The sequence below is a fragment of the Pseudoliparis swirei genome, chromosome 12 (genome assembly GCF_029220125.1).
Source record: "Pseudoliparis swirei isolate HS2019 ecotype Mariana Trench chromosome 12, NWPU_hadal_v1, whole genome shotgun sequence".
NCBI lineage: Eukaryota > Metazoa > Chordata > Actinopteri > Perciformes > Liparidae > Pseudoliparis > Pseudoliparis swirei.
In genome coordinates, this window is record NC_079399.1 from 10,968,785 (window position 1) to 10,985,018 (window position 16,234).

General features: G+C 44.6%; 1 protein-coding gene across 1 annotated transcript in view; it reads right to left on the reverse strand.

Annotated features, from left to right (window-relative positions):
- Window positions 1-16,234, reverse strand: part of otofa (otoferlin a) — an 80,893-nt gene that overhangs the window by 50,882 nt on the left and 13,777 nt on the right.

The following is a 16,234-nucleotide window of genomic DNA, read 5'->3' on the forward strand; positions in this document are numbered from 1 at the left end:
TACTTTTTCATGATATTCTAATATTTAGAGATAGGATATTTGAGTTTTCTTAAGCTGTAAGCCATAATCAGCAATATTAAAAGAATAAAAGGCTTGCAATATTTCAGTTGATTTGTAATGAATCCAGAATGCATGACATTTTTGTTTTTTTAATTGCATTACAGAAAATAAAGAACTTCATCACAATATTCTAATTTTCTGAGACAGTCCTGTATATATAACAGAAAATAAATCACATTTGAGAAGTTGGACATTATTCCTTTATGATCATTTATGAACAAGGTAGCATCCACGGCTTCTAAGCTACTTTCTGCTGCATATTTTGAAGATGAGAACAACTGAGTTGAGTCTGGTATAGTTGATCAATCCATCTCAAAAAGCATATTTAAAAGTGTAAGTTTAAATTCATATATTGGATCACAGTTACAGTTGAAGTTTATGATTTTGATGCAACAGAATTAAATTAAATTTAGGTTCAGAGAAAAACAGACCTTTTAAAGAGAGCCTTGCATTATATCAGATTGTTTTAAAGTTTTGGGCAACAACAACAACAAAAAATACAAATAACAACAGCAAAAGAAAGAAAAAAGGATCTGGTTTGCTCAGTCCTCTAAAAAACATGATAAATCCTGAGAAACATTAAAGTGCTCTTATCTCGTCTTATCGTTTTATCTTACTTCTCACAGCATCGCTCCTCTTAAGCTCTTATTCTGTGAGTTAACACTTCCACATCATATATATCAGTCACGACTTTCAACCGTCCATCTTGTGATGGTGGTTCTATCGTGTGCCATCTCTTCCTTCTTAATAGTCTTTTTTACGAGCTGCTAGCAGGATTGTCAGCCGATATCCGTCTTCCCCTAACACAGTATCTGTTGTCATATTACCAAAGTAGAGACACATACAGGACTTAGGTGTGTCATAGCCCAGAATTTTGACAATACCCATATGGACATTTCCCTTAAACTGTACAATTTCCGAGCATAGCCAAAATATATGGGAATGGTCTACATGTACTGCCCCATTTACTCCAACATGGTTGAACAATAGACAGACATTTGCTTGTAATTTTGGGAGTCATAAAAAATCTAATTATATTTTTCCAAGTTCACGCTTATGTTGAGGTCTGTTGTATTCTTCCTAATTCGACCAAATGTGTGTAATATTCACAGAAAGTTCCTGTTCCCATTTCAGTTTGACATCAAATGTTGTGTTCCCAAATTTTCCATCAGATTTTGAAATAAAGTTGATATGTTTCTATATTTCTTTGAGCTCCTATTATGGTTCTAATTATCCAATTTCTTCCCAATATATTTCGTGCTTTAACTCTCTGTCAAAAAAGTCCCTTAATTGTAGAAATCTAAAGCGGTCCTGGTTATTTTCAGCTCCTGGAAACTCACGACACTTCCATCTTTAATAACTGTACATATTGCTGTTTTTCCAAATGGAATCCATTGTTTAAACCTCTGATTGATTATACCTAGAATATAATGTCGATCATAGGCGATCCATCGCAGAACCCTGAGCTCTTCTTTTAATCTATATTTTTGTACCAATTTGAACCACATCTCTATCGTAAATCGGGGGACAGCATCCATCTATGAAAGTAAATAGTTTTTTATATCTGTCTCCAGTGAGGCTTTGATTTTCACTTCATTCTACATATCGATTGAGTTTTTTCCATTTAGCTTCATAATCATTAGTACACCAGTAGATTCCAGGTTTAATTTGAGCTGCATGGACATATATGCCCGAAGGTTTGGTAATGCCATGCCCCTTTTATTTTCATCAGTCGTGTTTCATACTTGACTCTTGGCCTTTGGTTATTCCATATAAACCTTGAAATGATTTTATCACAGGCTCTGAATTGTTTCTCATTGATCTTGATTTGTAGTGATTGAAAGAAATAGAGGAGTCTTGGATGTATGCTCATGTTTATAATATCTATCCGTGAACTGAAATCTAGTGGGAGAACAGCCCATCTCTCCATCACTCCAAATATCCTGATCTACTTTAGTACAATTGACTTTATATCGATGCTTAATACTTTTTGTTATAGTTACCTCAAGGTATGTAACTCTTTTAGAACTAGTTTAAATTAAGAGTGTGCTATATAATTTTGGATAGTTTGTAATTTAGTGTTAAAATCTCGAGTTCCAGAGAAAGATTTGATGTATTACTCAGCTCCCATTGGGTTGATTAACGATGTGAATTTAGCTACAACAAGTACAGAACAACAACATTCATTAATAAGGTTAGAACAATGATTTCAGTAAAACCTCCTCTGAGCCTTCTTATCAGTAAATGGGTTAGAGGGTGTATGAGGGCAGACGGATTGCACAGGTGATTTTAAACTCATTGCCCCCGTGCTGATATTGGCCTCTCATTCAGGAGAAGACTGTGAGCTATTAGGTGTGCGCTCCATCAGGATTGTCCCATTACTGAATCCTGCGGTTCCCATCTGCTACTGGCAGATCTGCCTTCAAGCATCTGTGGACGTGTGTGTTGGCATGTGCGCACTGCAGTGAACCGTAACCCTGAGCTCTCGGCCCTGAGGTCTCTCTCCCCAGCCTTAAGCCAGGCATGACCAGTCCGCCTGCCTCTCTCTTGGCTGCACTTCACTGGCAACATTCATCCCACAAACACTATCAAAGGGATGGCGTTTGCTCCAATTATGGCGAACACAGCGGTGCCACTAAATCTCCTCCAATGTATTTGAATAGCCGAGAGAGAAAAGAAAGAGGCCCCTGCATGGTTTTAATGAACGAAGGACAGCACTCACTGCAAATGGAGCAACTTATGCCTAATATACACATACCAGAGCATAACACACACTGGAGCTAAAATAATACAAACACCACAGCAAACATTGCTATGTTTTCTTAATGCAACATGAGTAGCTCAGGGCAGCCACACAAATTTCCCCCGAGTAAGAAAACCACTCATTTGAATCATCTCTGTGGTACATTTATAAATACAGGTATGTATTTACATTTACAATAAGCTTTGCTTGTCTTCAGTGTCTGATGTCCAAGACTACTTATCTCTGGAATAGCACACATGCAGGAATTAAGAGGCACATTGTTTATCTGGCCTAACGCCTTCACACACACTATGACCGACACTAATACTTATACAGGTTTAAATACCCAAACAATGCAGACAAATACAATTGAGGTGATGAAGTGGACAAGTTTAGCATGCTTCAGCTTTGCACACATTTTAAACAAACAAATGGATTTTGGTAACAGTATTACAGAAATAAGAAAACAATACTCTTCCAATATTGACTACTGCATTTTCTAAATGATCCGATTTTTCTCAGAAGAAAGCAATTTCAAATAGTGCTGTGCAACAATTAAGCTTATCGAGCTAAGTTCTCCAATACACTTATTTTGCCTTGCTTACTGAAAGAGTTATCTAAAAGCCAAGTTTAAAGATGTAAGACCTCAAACTGTTTTGTTATTGAGAGAAAAATAAATGTTCCAAAGTAAAGAGGCACACCCACACAAAATGTTCTTTATGCGGCTCAATTTATTTATTTAACAGGTACAATAGACGATGGATAGATGATGATGTGATAGCAGTGGCAACGCTATTTCAGTCGGTGTCACAGTTCACCTCCAAACCTTCCTTTTATTAGTAGTTTTCATCCTGTCTGCTGTTTCACTATCTATCATGTCGTTCCAGATCCTGCTTCCCATCTTGTCAGTCCAACTCCCTTCACCTGTTCTCTCACATGCCTCTGGTCACGCCCACCTCGTCAATCCCTCATGCCCGTCTCACCTGTTGTCCATTCCCTCGTTAGTCCCTGTCTACTTAGGTCCCCTCACTTGCACGTGTCCTGGGCCAAATTGTTTTGTGTTTTTCAGACCAAGCCCTCGAGCGTTCCACCTTGTGGTTTCCAGCCCAAGTCCTTGTGTGTCACATATTGTATATATTTCTTAGTGTTCTGTTCCTGATGATACTCTTGAGTAGTGATGGTGAGATGAAGCCTCATGAGGCATCGAACCACTTCAGCCAATTGGTTCGAGAAAGGGTTCATTTCTCGAAGCTTCATGTGCTCACGAAACCACCTAGTGGCCAAGTGCATAATCACAGGCAGCTGTATCTGAACCACATAATGTGATGCATTGAATTTTTGTGTCTGTTATGGCTGTTGGGAATGACTATGAATTACACAAATGTATGACCAAATCATTTCTGTACATAAATTATCACATATGTGCATAATAAAATATGTTTTTAATGTATTCTGTGTGTGTAAATGTTCCCAAAATGATAGTATCATTTGATATGGCAGGTTGTGTAATAATGTTATTATGTCACTTTAGGAAAATGGCATGGGCTTAAGCAGGCAGAGGACAGTGAAAGTGTTTGTGGAACTCGGAAGAGGGGACTGAATATGCTTGTGTAACTTGGACAGTGATGTACAGAACAGGGGACATTTTATTCATTTTTATTCAGAAATAACAGTTTCTCAACAGTTCCATCTTATCACCTATCCTTCTCTCCTCACTCTCCTAACTCTCCAAACTATCTCTCTCTCTAAACTCTCCAAACTCTCAACCAACAACCCACATTTTGAATGGAGCCTGAGGGATTTATATTGCTGTCAAACCTCCCGGCAAAATCTGAACCACTTCCCGAAGCAGTCACGTGGTACAGCCGGGCAGCGAGGCTTCGGACGCCATCATTTTTGGCTCCTCCCCTAAATGAAGCAAGCCTCGATACGCGCTTCGAGGAAACGCCCCCTCCATTACTCGACACACGCTTCGAAGCGTCGGCACATCTCATAACAATACTACTCTTGAGTAAAGATCATTATTTGCAGTTCTATCTCCTGAGTCGTGCTATTGGGTCACCCTAATACTCCCGTGACAGTCGGCTTGTATGAAAAAAACTTGGATGAAGTTTATGGATCGTTATTTGATTCGCTATCATTTGTTGGTAACCCCAACAAAACCTTTATGGCATAGCGACAGTAGATCAGCCAGTTCGCTGACAACTGAGAATACGAATGACCATATGTTTCTATGATTTAATGCAACCATTTTGTGTCTACTATTTTATTGAATTACTTTAGTAATGCATTTAGCTATACAATGCAGCTTTCTCTTAATATTATATTGCAAAACCCCGTGAAACTTCCCTTTGGGAGCAAGTTACGTGTAAATTATGTTGCGGAGGAAGGCACATGTCACGAATGTCGTTTACTATTACCTTTATTTGTATTTCCTGCCAACCTCAACTAATTTTACCGTCCCCTTGTCTTCCAGTAAAAGTATATCTGATTTTCCATCTATCGTCTGCCTGATTCCATGAGAATTGAGCATTAGGCTCCAGATAAATGGTTTTATATCAGAATCAGAATCAGAATCAGAAACAGTTTTATTGCCAGGAATGTTTTCACAAACAAACGAGGAATTTTTTTTGGTGGAAGGTGCAACATTTGGACATGACAAACAAACAACAATCAACACGACAGAAAGACAACAAATAATGTGAAGTGTTTGGGTGTGTGCTTCAAGTGGTGTGTTTTAGTTAAAGTGCATGTTAAAGTGACGTGTGTGGAGGAGGGAAGAAGAAGGAGGAGGGAGGAGGAGTGAGGAGGAGGAAGAGGAAGGAGCGGGAAGAAGGAGGAGAGAGGAAGGTGGAAGAAGAGGTGGTAGTCCTGGGGGTGACAGTCAGTCAGTCCCGGGTCCCATTGATGAGCCCGACCGCCGTCGGGAAAAAGCTTTGGTGTGGCGGGTGGTCTTGGTCATGATGGACGCAGCCTCCTCCCGAGGGAGGGACTCGAACAGGAGTGTCCAGGGTGGGAGGGGTCAGCGACAATCTTTCCGGCCCGCTTCAGTGACCTGGAAGTGAACAGGACCTGGAGGGAAGGCAGATTGCAACCGATAACCCTCTCGGCCGAGCGGATGATGCTCTGCAGCCTGCGCTTGTCTTTGGCTGTGGCTGCAGGGTGCCAGACGGTGATGGAGGAGCAGATGATGGACTCAACGATGGCCGTAGAATTGTACCATCATTCTCCCTGGCAGGTTGAATTTCCTCAGCTGCCTCAGGAAGAACATCCTCTGCTGGGCCTTCTTGGTGATGGAGCGGATGTTCAGCTCCCACTTGAGGTCCTGGGAGATGATGGAGCCCAGGAAGCGGTAGGACTCCACAGCGTTGACGGGGGAGTCACACAGGATGAGAGGGGCGGGTGGGGCTGCATTCCTCCTGAAATCCACAACCATCTCCACTGTCTTTAGAGCGTTGAGCTCCAGGTTGTTCTGGCTGCACCAGGTCACCAGGTGGTCAGTCTCCCACCTGTAGGCGGTCTCGTCCCCACCAGAGATGAGTCCAATGAGGGTGGTGTCATCCGCGAACTTTAGGAGCTTGACGGACTGGTGACTGGAGGTGCAGCTGTTGGTGTACAGGGAGAACAGCAGAGGGGAGAGAACACAGCCTTGGGGGAAACCCGTGCTGGTGGTCCGGGAGCCTGAGACGTGTTTCCCCAGCCTCACGTGCTGCTTCCTGTCGGTCAGGAAGTCTGTGATCCACCTGCAGGTGGAGTCGGGCGCGTGCAGCTGGGAGAGCTTGTCCTGCAGCAGGGACGGGATGATTGTATTGAAAGCAGAGCTGAAGTCCACAAACAGGATCCTGGCGTAGGTTCCTCGGGAGTCCAGATGCTGGAGGATGTAGTGAAGGGCCATGTTGACTGCATCGTCTACAGACCTGTTGGCTCTGTAGGCGAACTGCAGGGGGTCCAGGAGTGGGTCGGTGATGGTCTTGAGGTGTGACAGGACCAAGCGTTCAAAGGACTTCATTACCACAGAGGTCAGGGCGACGGGCCTGTAGTCATTGAGTCCTGTGATCTTGGGTTTTTTGGGGACGGGGATGATGGTGGAGGCCTTGAAGCAGGCTGGAACGTGGCATGTCTCCAGGGAGGTGTTGAAGATGTCGGTGAACACCGGAGACAGCTGGTCAGCACAGTGCTTCAGGGTGGAGGGGAGACGGAGTCCGGGCCCGCTGCTTTGCGGGGTTCTGCTTTTGAACAGCCTATTGACGCTCTCTCCAGGATGACGAGGGTCGTCGCTGAGTTGATGGAGGGTGCTCCAGAGGTGTGAGCCCCTGATGGGCTGGGGAGGGTGGGCTGATGGTCTGTGGCTTGATGATGGGGCTGATGTGGATGGTCTCAGTACTGCTCCATTGTCATTCAAAGCGGCAGTAGAACTCATTTAGCCTGCCTGCCAGAAGCACATTGTTCATGGAGTGGGGTGATTTGGGCTTGTAGTTGGTGATCTGCCTGAGCCCTCTCCAGACAGAAGCAGAGTCGTTTGCTGAGAGCTGCTGTTGCAGTTTCTCAGAGTACAGACGTTTAGCATCTCTCACCGCCTTGCTAAACCTGTATTTGGACTCTGTGTACAGGTCCTTGTCCCCACTCCTGAATGCCTGGTCCTTCTGCAGTCTTAGCTTCCTGAGCTCCGCTGTGAACCAGGGTTTGTCGTTGTTATAACTCACCCTGGAGCTGGATGGAATACAGCTGTCCTCACAGAAGCTGATGTAGGAAGTTACAGCCTCTGTGTACTCATCCAGGCTGTTGGTAGCAGTCCTGAAGACATCCCGTCAGTACAGTCCAAGCACGCCCGTAGATCCTCCAGAGCCTCACTGGTCCACTTCTTGAACTTCCTCACCACAGGTTTGCAGAGCTTTAGTCTCTGCCTGTATGAGGGAATCAGATGAACCATGACGTGGTCAGAGTTTCCCAGTGCAGCTCGAGGGACGGCGTGATAGGCCCTGCTGATTGTTGTGTAGCAGTGGTCCAGAATGCTCTTCTCTGGTAGGGCATTTAATTAACTGTCTATATTTAGGAGTTCGTGGCTGAGGTTTCCTTTGTTAAAATCCCGAGTACAATAACTAAAGAGTCCGGGAAGGTCCGCCCACACACCGTATCTGTTCGGCGAGGGTCCGCTGTGCCTCGTGCACGTTCCCGCGCGGCATGTAAACTCCGCCAGGATGAATGAAGCGAACTCACGTGGGGAGTAGAAGGGTTTGCAGTGAATGATAAAGATTCCAGGTCCGCGAACAGTGCTGTAGGATCACCGTTACGTCGTTGCACCAGCCGTTGTTGAGGTAAAAGCAGATTCCTCCACCCTTTGCTTTTCCGGAGAGCTCCGTGTCCCGGCCCGCCGAACAGCTGGAAGCCAGCGAGCTGGAGCGCAGAATCTGGTATCGATCCACTTAGCCATGATTCCGTAAAACACAGGGCGGAGGATGAGGAGAAGTCTCTGTCTCTCCCACCAGCAGCTGGAGTTCGTCCAGTTTGTTGCACAGTGAGCGGACGTTGGAGAAATATGCCCGCAGCGCTGTACGAGATCCCGCTTCGTAGCCGCATAAGCGCCCCTGAGCGTTTCCCTCTCCGCCGGCGTTTCACCGCGTGGGTGAAGGTGAGCACACCTTTTACAAAAATGTCCAGTAACTCCACAGAAGTTAAAAACGTTGGAAATAAATCCGCTGGAGTTGTTCCCCTGATGTTCATGAGCTCTTCTCTGGTGAAAGAGCTCTGGGAATCACAGCAGAAAACAGTATTTAAAACGAAAACAACAAAAAACATCGCGCACCAACACACCGAGGCGGCCGTCCGCGGCGCCATCAGGAAGTATATTGGTTTATATCTGACGGAGCATGTTATATCAAAATGGTACAAATGTAACAAAGGCCATAGATGCTGCAGTCGAGCAAAAAACTATTCAGAGACTTTATTCTATTTATTGTGTCCTATATAAATACTTTTTTCTAAGATTGTTTTTAAAGTGTGTTATTAATCATTATGAATAACTCTGAAAAAGATGTCTAAACACACTGAAAATTACACTTTTATTCAAATACTCATTAGTAGGAAATCGGTTATTTCATTCATCTGCGACTAGCGGATTGCCCCATTCTCTCCCCACCTTATATGTAATATGAGTAATATTATGGCTACAAAACAAAACTGACGAAAGAACTCTGCTACTTCAGCACCACGGACAACGCCATGGATTTCTCAACACGCAACACATTTAAGCTACTGGTATCTTGTCTCCTCTGCTTTCAGCCACACATGGGAAGCACATCGGGAATTTTTATCCGACTGCAGCTTTAATAAAAACAACTGCACCCAAAAAGAAGTCAAATGAGCCACAACACGTGAAAACCCCAGTGAGGGTGTCCAGGGCTTTAAAAAAAAACAAATATGGGCTCTTGTTTGTAGCTCTGCACAGACCAGACTTGAAGCTGTCACAATGCATCTAACACTGCTGCAATGCGCCTACCCTAACATTCAGTCGGTCTTTATAAAAATGTATTGCAGATTATGTGGCTGTGGAAATGTGCAATAGTAATCTGAAAAAACAATCACCACTGCACTGATAACAAAAATACACCAACTCGGTCTAATATTAGATTCTCCTCTTTCGTATTAGAGCATGTCTGAAGAACACATACTACTATTCCAAGCTCCCCCTCCAACCCTCTGCAGTGCATGATACAAAGCCTAATTGGCGGCATGAGACCGAATATTAAAAGTGACAGGTATGATCTCACGAACCAGAAGCCTCGAGGCCCCGGTAGCTGTTAAGAGAGGCTAAATGCTCAACTGAAGAGCAGCTATTACTGCTGTGATCCCACTCTGGAGCAATGACCCGACCGCCTTTCTTTCCCCCGCTCATCATATCGCATGACTGTTGCCATGGACACAGAGAATTAAAACACCTCTATGCTGAATTATGAACAATATGCTCTATCTTTCATTTCCACTCACAGAAAGGGGGAAATATGCTATATTTACAAGTTTACAGTCTTGTTGGTGATCTGGTGATGCAGTCCTCTGCGCACTTGGATTGTGCAGGCTTAGATGTATACTTAAAGGCTCAAATACAAATAATTTGATTTGCATCTGGCTTTAACAGCTCACTCAAAAATGCTCTGTAATATTTAGGATGGTGAGAATAGGGTTTCTCTGTTTTCTCTGAATTTGCTGTACAAGATAATCAAAAAGAAAGTCCATTTCTGCAACAGTAAATTATTCAATGTTGGGAATTTTCTTTCTACTGCTTCTTTAAATCACGTTTTCTTACCTTTTTTGACAGGTGTGAGCCTGGCTTTATAGACCCAGCTATTTTGTCATTGTGTAACCCCACATGTTTTAGAATATTAAATGAAACGTAGCTCAAATATTTAAAACTGCACCTTCAAATACAGTATATCATCAACACAAAACAAAAATGTCCTTTTTGTTAACATGTCCATTAACACTGAGAATATAATATAATATATACGCAGAATATTTATGTTGCTCGTTTAAAGTTGGAGCGTGGCTGAAAACTGAATTTTGTGCAACAAGAATTATCCCATTATAATATACAGTTGTTATACTTGCTGTATGTAAATTAATTTATTGACACATTAGTGTTGTGGATTAAGAATTATATTTTTAGTATTGTAGTATTGCCAGTTTTACTTAAGTAAAGATATTCCACTATTGCAACACATACACTAGGTATGCCTGACAGTCTGGATGAAATAGCATCTCTAATAAGCTGCTGCTGCTGCTGCTGAGAAACTCAATCGTATCCAATTCACTGACATCGCTGCACCACCACCACCACCACCACTCCAACCTAGCCTTGATTTACTGAACTGTCCAACCCTGTTTTCATTTCCATCCCCCGCTCTGTTTCCTCCCTTTGTCTAGGTTACATGCACCAACGTTTCTGAATCCATCTCAGTCTCATCTACAATGTGGGTCAAATTAATTGCTATGGATGCTGACATGTTGACATTAATCCAGTCAGAAACTTTCATTCACCCAGAATGCAATGTATTGTTGACTGTAGCAGCTACAAGCCTGCAGGTTTTCTATGCTATTAACTCTTACTGCATTGGTGCTCTGCAATATCAACCATTGACAACAGGTTGTTACGGACAAGATGAAGATGAAATGGTCTGAAAATATAATATCAAGATTAAAGTGACACATATTATTCATTTGTATGGCAGTACTGATATACATAGTTACCTTATTATCTAACACGTTACATAATCCCTGGTCCACCTTAAAGTCGACCATAAGCTAAGTTAACCGCTCACATCGGGGCTCCCTTTTTAGTCTCACACTAACATCAAGAATGTTACAATAGCTTATCAGCCGAGCACAAGATGGCGCGGCTGTGTCCAGACGCCGTCGAGGTAGCTCCGCGGAGATTGTGCGCTCTTTTAGTTTTTGTGTTTATTTTTAATGTTTTCTTTGCCACAAACACATCGGCACTAACAGCATACGACCACAGCACACTTTTGGACATAAACTTTTGCGCAAAACAAGGGTTTTTGTCCACTTTTTCCATCGATCCAGCGTGGCCGGCAGAGATCGTACGAGCGAACCACATCAACAACAGTGGAGCCGCTACTACGGGAGACGACGAAACATCGAGGGAAACGGAGCGGAATTCGGAACAGACTGAGAGTTCAAGCCCACCGTCCACCTCTGCCCAGCATCCTTCTTGCTAACGTCCAGTCTCTGGAAAATAAGATGGATGATGTTAGGGCAAGGATCAGATTCCAACGGGACATGAGGGACTGTAACATCTTTTGTCTGACGGAAACATGGCTGACCCAGCTGGATGCGGATCGAGTCATATGCCCAACCGAGTCCTTCTCTGTTTTCCGTGCAGACAGAACGGAAGAGTCTGGTAAATCTAAGGGTGGAGGGGTTTGCTTCATGACTAACAACATGTGGTGCGACCCCAAGAACATTAAGACTCTTTCTCGTTCCTGCTCGCCGAACCTGGAACATCTGACGATCTCATGCCGTCCATTCTACCTTCCCCGGGAGTTCAGCTCGGTCATCACCACAGCCGTCTACATACCACCACAAGCGGACACCGACGTAGCACTATCGGACCTACATGATGTGTTATGTCGGCATCAGAACAAGTATCCCGACGCGGCTGTGGTGGTGGCTGGGGACTTTAACAGGGCAAACCTAAAAAAAGTCATGCCGAACTTTCACCAGCACATTACGTGTGCTACCAGAGGGGAAAGAACGTTGGACCACTGCTATACGCCATTCAAGAGAGGCTACAAGGCTGTCTCTCTCCTCCGTTCGGCAAATCAGACCATGCCGCCATTTTTCTGCTTCCGGAGTACCGACAAAAGATCGCGCGGGAAGCGGTAGTGACGAGGAACGTAACGCGGTGGTCTGACCAATCAGAGGCTGAGCTACAGGACGCTCTGCGTGTCGTCGACTGGGACATGATCCAATCCAGTTCCAGTGACGTCAGCGAGTTTGCGGAAGTAGCAATGAGCCTCATAGCAACGCTAGCGGACACCATCGTCCCCACGGTAAAAGTTAGGGTCTTTCCTAACCAAAAGCCGTGGGTTGATAGATCCATCCGTGAAGCTGTGAACGCCCGTACTGCTGCCTATAACTCCGGTCTTGTATCCGACAACATGGACGAGTACAAGGCAGCGGTCTATGGACTGAGGAGGGCGGTGAAGGAAGCCAAGAGGAGGTACCGAGACAGAGTGGAATCACAGATGGAGCAGCGCGACACCAAGCGCCTATGGCAGGGGCTACGGACTATCACAGACTACCAGAGCAGACCCCGCGCTATGGTGAGTGCCGACGCATCCCTAGCGGACGACCTGAACTCATTTTATGCACGGTTTGAGGCTAGCAACAACAGCGCTAGCTCGCCGGCTAACAACAACACCGTTAGCGTAGCCGAGGTGAGTTCTACCGCTGGGGATGAACACACACTCTCTGTGACCGAGCACAGTGTGAGGAGGGCTCTGTTGAGGGTGAACACCAGGAAAGCTGCAGGTCCAGATGGCATATCTGGGCGAGTACTGAAGACCTGTGCTAATCAGCTAGCTCCAGTGTTCACCACAATATTCAACCTCTCCCTGGCTGAGTCCGTGGTCCCCGCCTGCTTCAAGAGATCCACTATTGTCCCTGTGCCCAAGAATGCTTCTCCAGCATGTATGAATGACTACCGACCGTGGCCCTCACCTCGGTGGTCATGAAATGCTTTGAGAGGCTGATAAAGGACTACATCTGCGCCTTCCTCCCTTCCTCCATGGACCCGCTGCAGTTTGCTTATCGCCCAAACAGATCCACGGATGATGCTGTCTCCCAGGTACTGCACACCACACTCTCTCATCTGGACAGCCAGAGGGGGCTATGTGAGACTGCTGTTCATTGATTATAGTTCAGCTTTCAACACCATAGTCCCTCCAGACTGGCGGCAAGCTGATTGAGCTGGGACTGAACACCCCTGTGTGCTTGGATCCTGGACTTCCTGACCGCCAGGCCACAGGTGGTCAGGGTGGGCAGACACACCTCCAAATCCCTCACCCTGAACACAGGATCCCCCCAGGGTTGCGTCCTCAGCCCCCTACTGTACTCCCTGTACACACATGACTGTGTGGCCAGGTTCAGCTCAACACCATCATCAAGTTTGCGGATGACACAGTGGTGGTGGGCCTGATCTCCGACAACGACGAGAAGGCCTACCTGGAGGAAGTTGCTGATCTGTCACTCTGGTGCCAGGACAACAGCCTCATCATGAATGTCACCAAAACTAAGGAGCTGATTGTGGACTTTAGGAGGGTACAACAACAGAGGACGTACTCACCACTGGGGATTAACGGGACTACTGTGGAGAGGGTGAGCGGGTATAAATACCTGGAAGTCCACATCACCGAGGATCTGACATGGTCAACGAACACAGACACTCTGGTGAGAAAGGCAAGGCAGCGCCTCTACCACCTCAGGCAGCTGAGGAAATTTAAAGTTTCCCAGAGGATCCTTCAGTCCTTCTACTCTGGAGCTGTAGAGAGCGTCCTGACAGGAAGCATCACAGCCTGGTTTGGCAACTGCTCCGCTCAGGACAGGAAGGTTTCAGAGAGTAGTGCGTTCGGCTGAACGCACTATTGGAACTACACTCCCACCCTGCAGGACTTGTACACCAGGAGGTGCAGAACCAGAGCCGGCAGGATCATGAAGGATCCTCACCACCCCAACAACAGACTGTTTCAGCTGCTGCGGTCAGGCAGGCGCCCCCGTAGTCACGCTGCAAGAACAGAGAGACTGAGACGGAGTTTCTTTCCTCAGGCCATCAGGATTGTGAACTCCGACCTCACCAGGACCCCCACATAGACCCACACAACTGCCCCTCTTAGGCACACACACACACACACACACACACACACACACACTTACTGTAAATATTGTGTTGTTTTTTATTGTAAATAGTGTGTACTTGTTGCCCTTGCACATTCCTGCTGAGCATTGCCACTTTCATTTCACTGCACACCCTGTGTGTGTATGTGACAAATAAAACATCTTGAATCTTGAATCTTGAATCATGAAACCCATAACTGTTACAGCCCTACTGACTGTTCGGGAAACCACTGCTACATATAATTTGATCCATAAAAGAGTAGGTTTCCCTTTTTATTATAAGAGCAGGGTTAAACCATTTGGTAGATATCTCAATATGGAGCTTAACTCTTCCTCCTCTTCTGAAACTGAGATAATTTTGTTGCAAGCTGGACTCTGACATAAAACTGCAATTAGCTCAACAGTTTCTGCTGGGAAAGACCAGATGCTGCAGCGATAAAGAAAAACACCTTGTCGAGTAAGCAGCTTCACAACTCCTTGAATATGTACAGTGTTGTGCTGGGCGAAGGCTCTTATACCTCAATTAAAAACTTTTCTGCTAAAACAGATTTTTTTCACAAACTATATAACCTCATCTTGTGCCTAATTACCCAACTATGCAGAGTTAAAAATGGCTTAACAATAACCCAAGCTGGGTGTAATTTATTGTATTTATTCATTAAAAAGCAAGTATTTGTGGAGGAAAAAGAAAATATTTGAACAAGATCACAGTTATTGTTGGAGCTGAGCTGAGCCAACACAAAGCTCCAAACAAACATATCTCAAGAATATTCATAGTAATAAGGCACTATACCCTCTCATAGGTATACAGTGCCTTGCCGCCGAGGATTAGAGATATTCACCTTATTCTTTGCCTGAACTAGGGTGCATCCGCATTACTTCATTTTGTAATACTACTTCTGTTTTAGTGTAAGTGTAATTACTTTGATTTAAGCAACCGTATAGATGTTTCTTGAGCTGTAGTGAGCGACTGCCTGTGTGATACAGGCCAGATGTTCAGCGTAAATGAAATGAAATGTGCATTCAATGAAGGAACAAATGGGTGGGGCAGCATAAGGTAAACACATTCCTCACTTGCTGTTCGCCACAAATATGCTTTCCCCGAATGCAAACCAAACATCCCTTGCTTTCTACATTTGAACAGTTGGACCACAAGGAAATCTATTAGTCTTCATCCCGGATGGTTTCTAAACAGAATACACGTGGGAGGTTAAACTGAGTAGTTTTTAGCCATGCTAATGAGATGGCTCTGGCTCTTGGGATGGCAATTGGCAGACGTTATCATGCTTCCATGCAAAACCACAGTGGTATAGACATGTTGCCTGTAAGCGTCAACATGTTAGCATACTGATGTTAGCATCTAGCTCGTAGCACTGTAGCGCCCAAGTCCTGCTAACGCTTAGTTCTGTTGTGCTCTGGTTTGCTCTGTTGGTGTTATGCTTAATAAAGTAAAAAACACTGTTTTTACAAGAATATTATTATTCAACATTTGAATTTGAGTCAGTAAGTGAAATACTTTGTCTCCGAATTGTTTTCCAGTGTTTGGCTCTGTCACTCTTCAGAGAGACTCATTAAGGCAGAGAAGCTCCACACTGATGCACATGGGTACACACAGAAACTGCAAAAGAGAGGTTATTTATGTATCTTCTCCTCAGGGCTCACACAGCAAAATACAAATACAACATTCCCCACAGAAAATATGTTTTTGTTAACTCTGCGTGCATATCAGCATTTCATCCCACAACACTATGAGAATAGTTTCTATACAGCCGGTACATCAGGTTCTATTGTGTTCATTTTGGTCACTCGAGGTTTCATTTTTCAGCTTCCCTTAAACTCAGATCATCATTTATTCAGTATACTCCCCTCCCTCAAGCAGCCCTGAATCTTTAAGTTCATAAAATATTTTTAGCACCTGCAATATTCCATCTTGTGTCTTGTCCATAGGCTACAGCCACTCCTCCTCTTCTTACTCGTGGTCAAGTGGTCGTGGTATCAGTGAAGTGGTGAAGAAAGTATCAGATG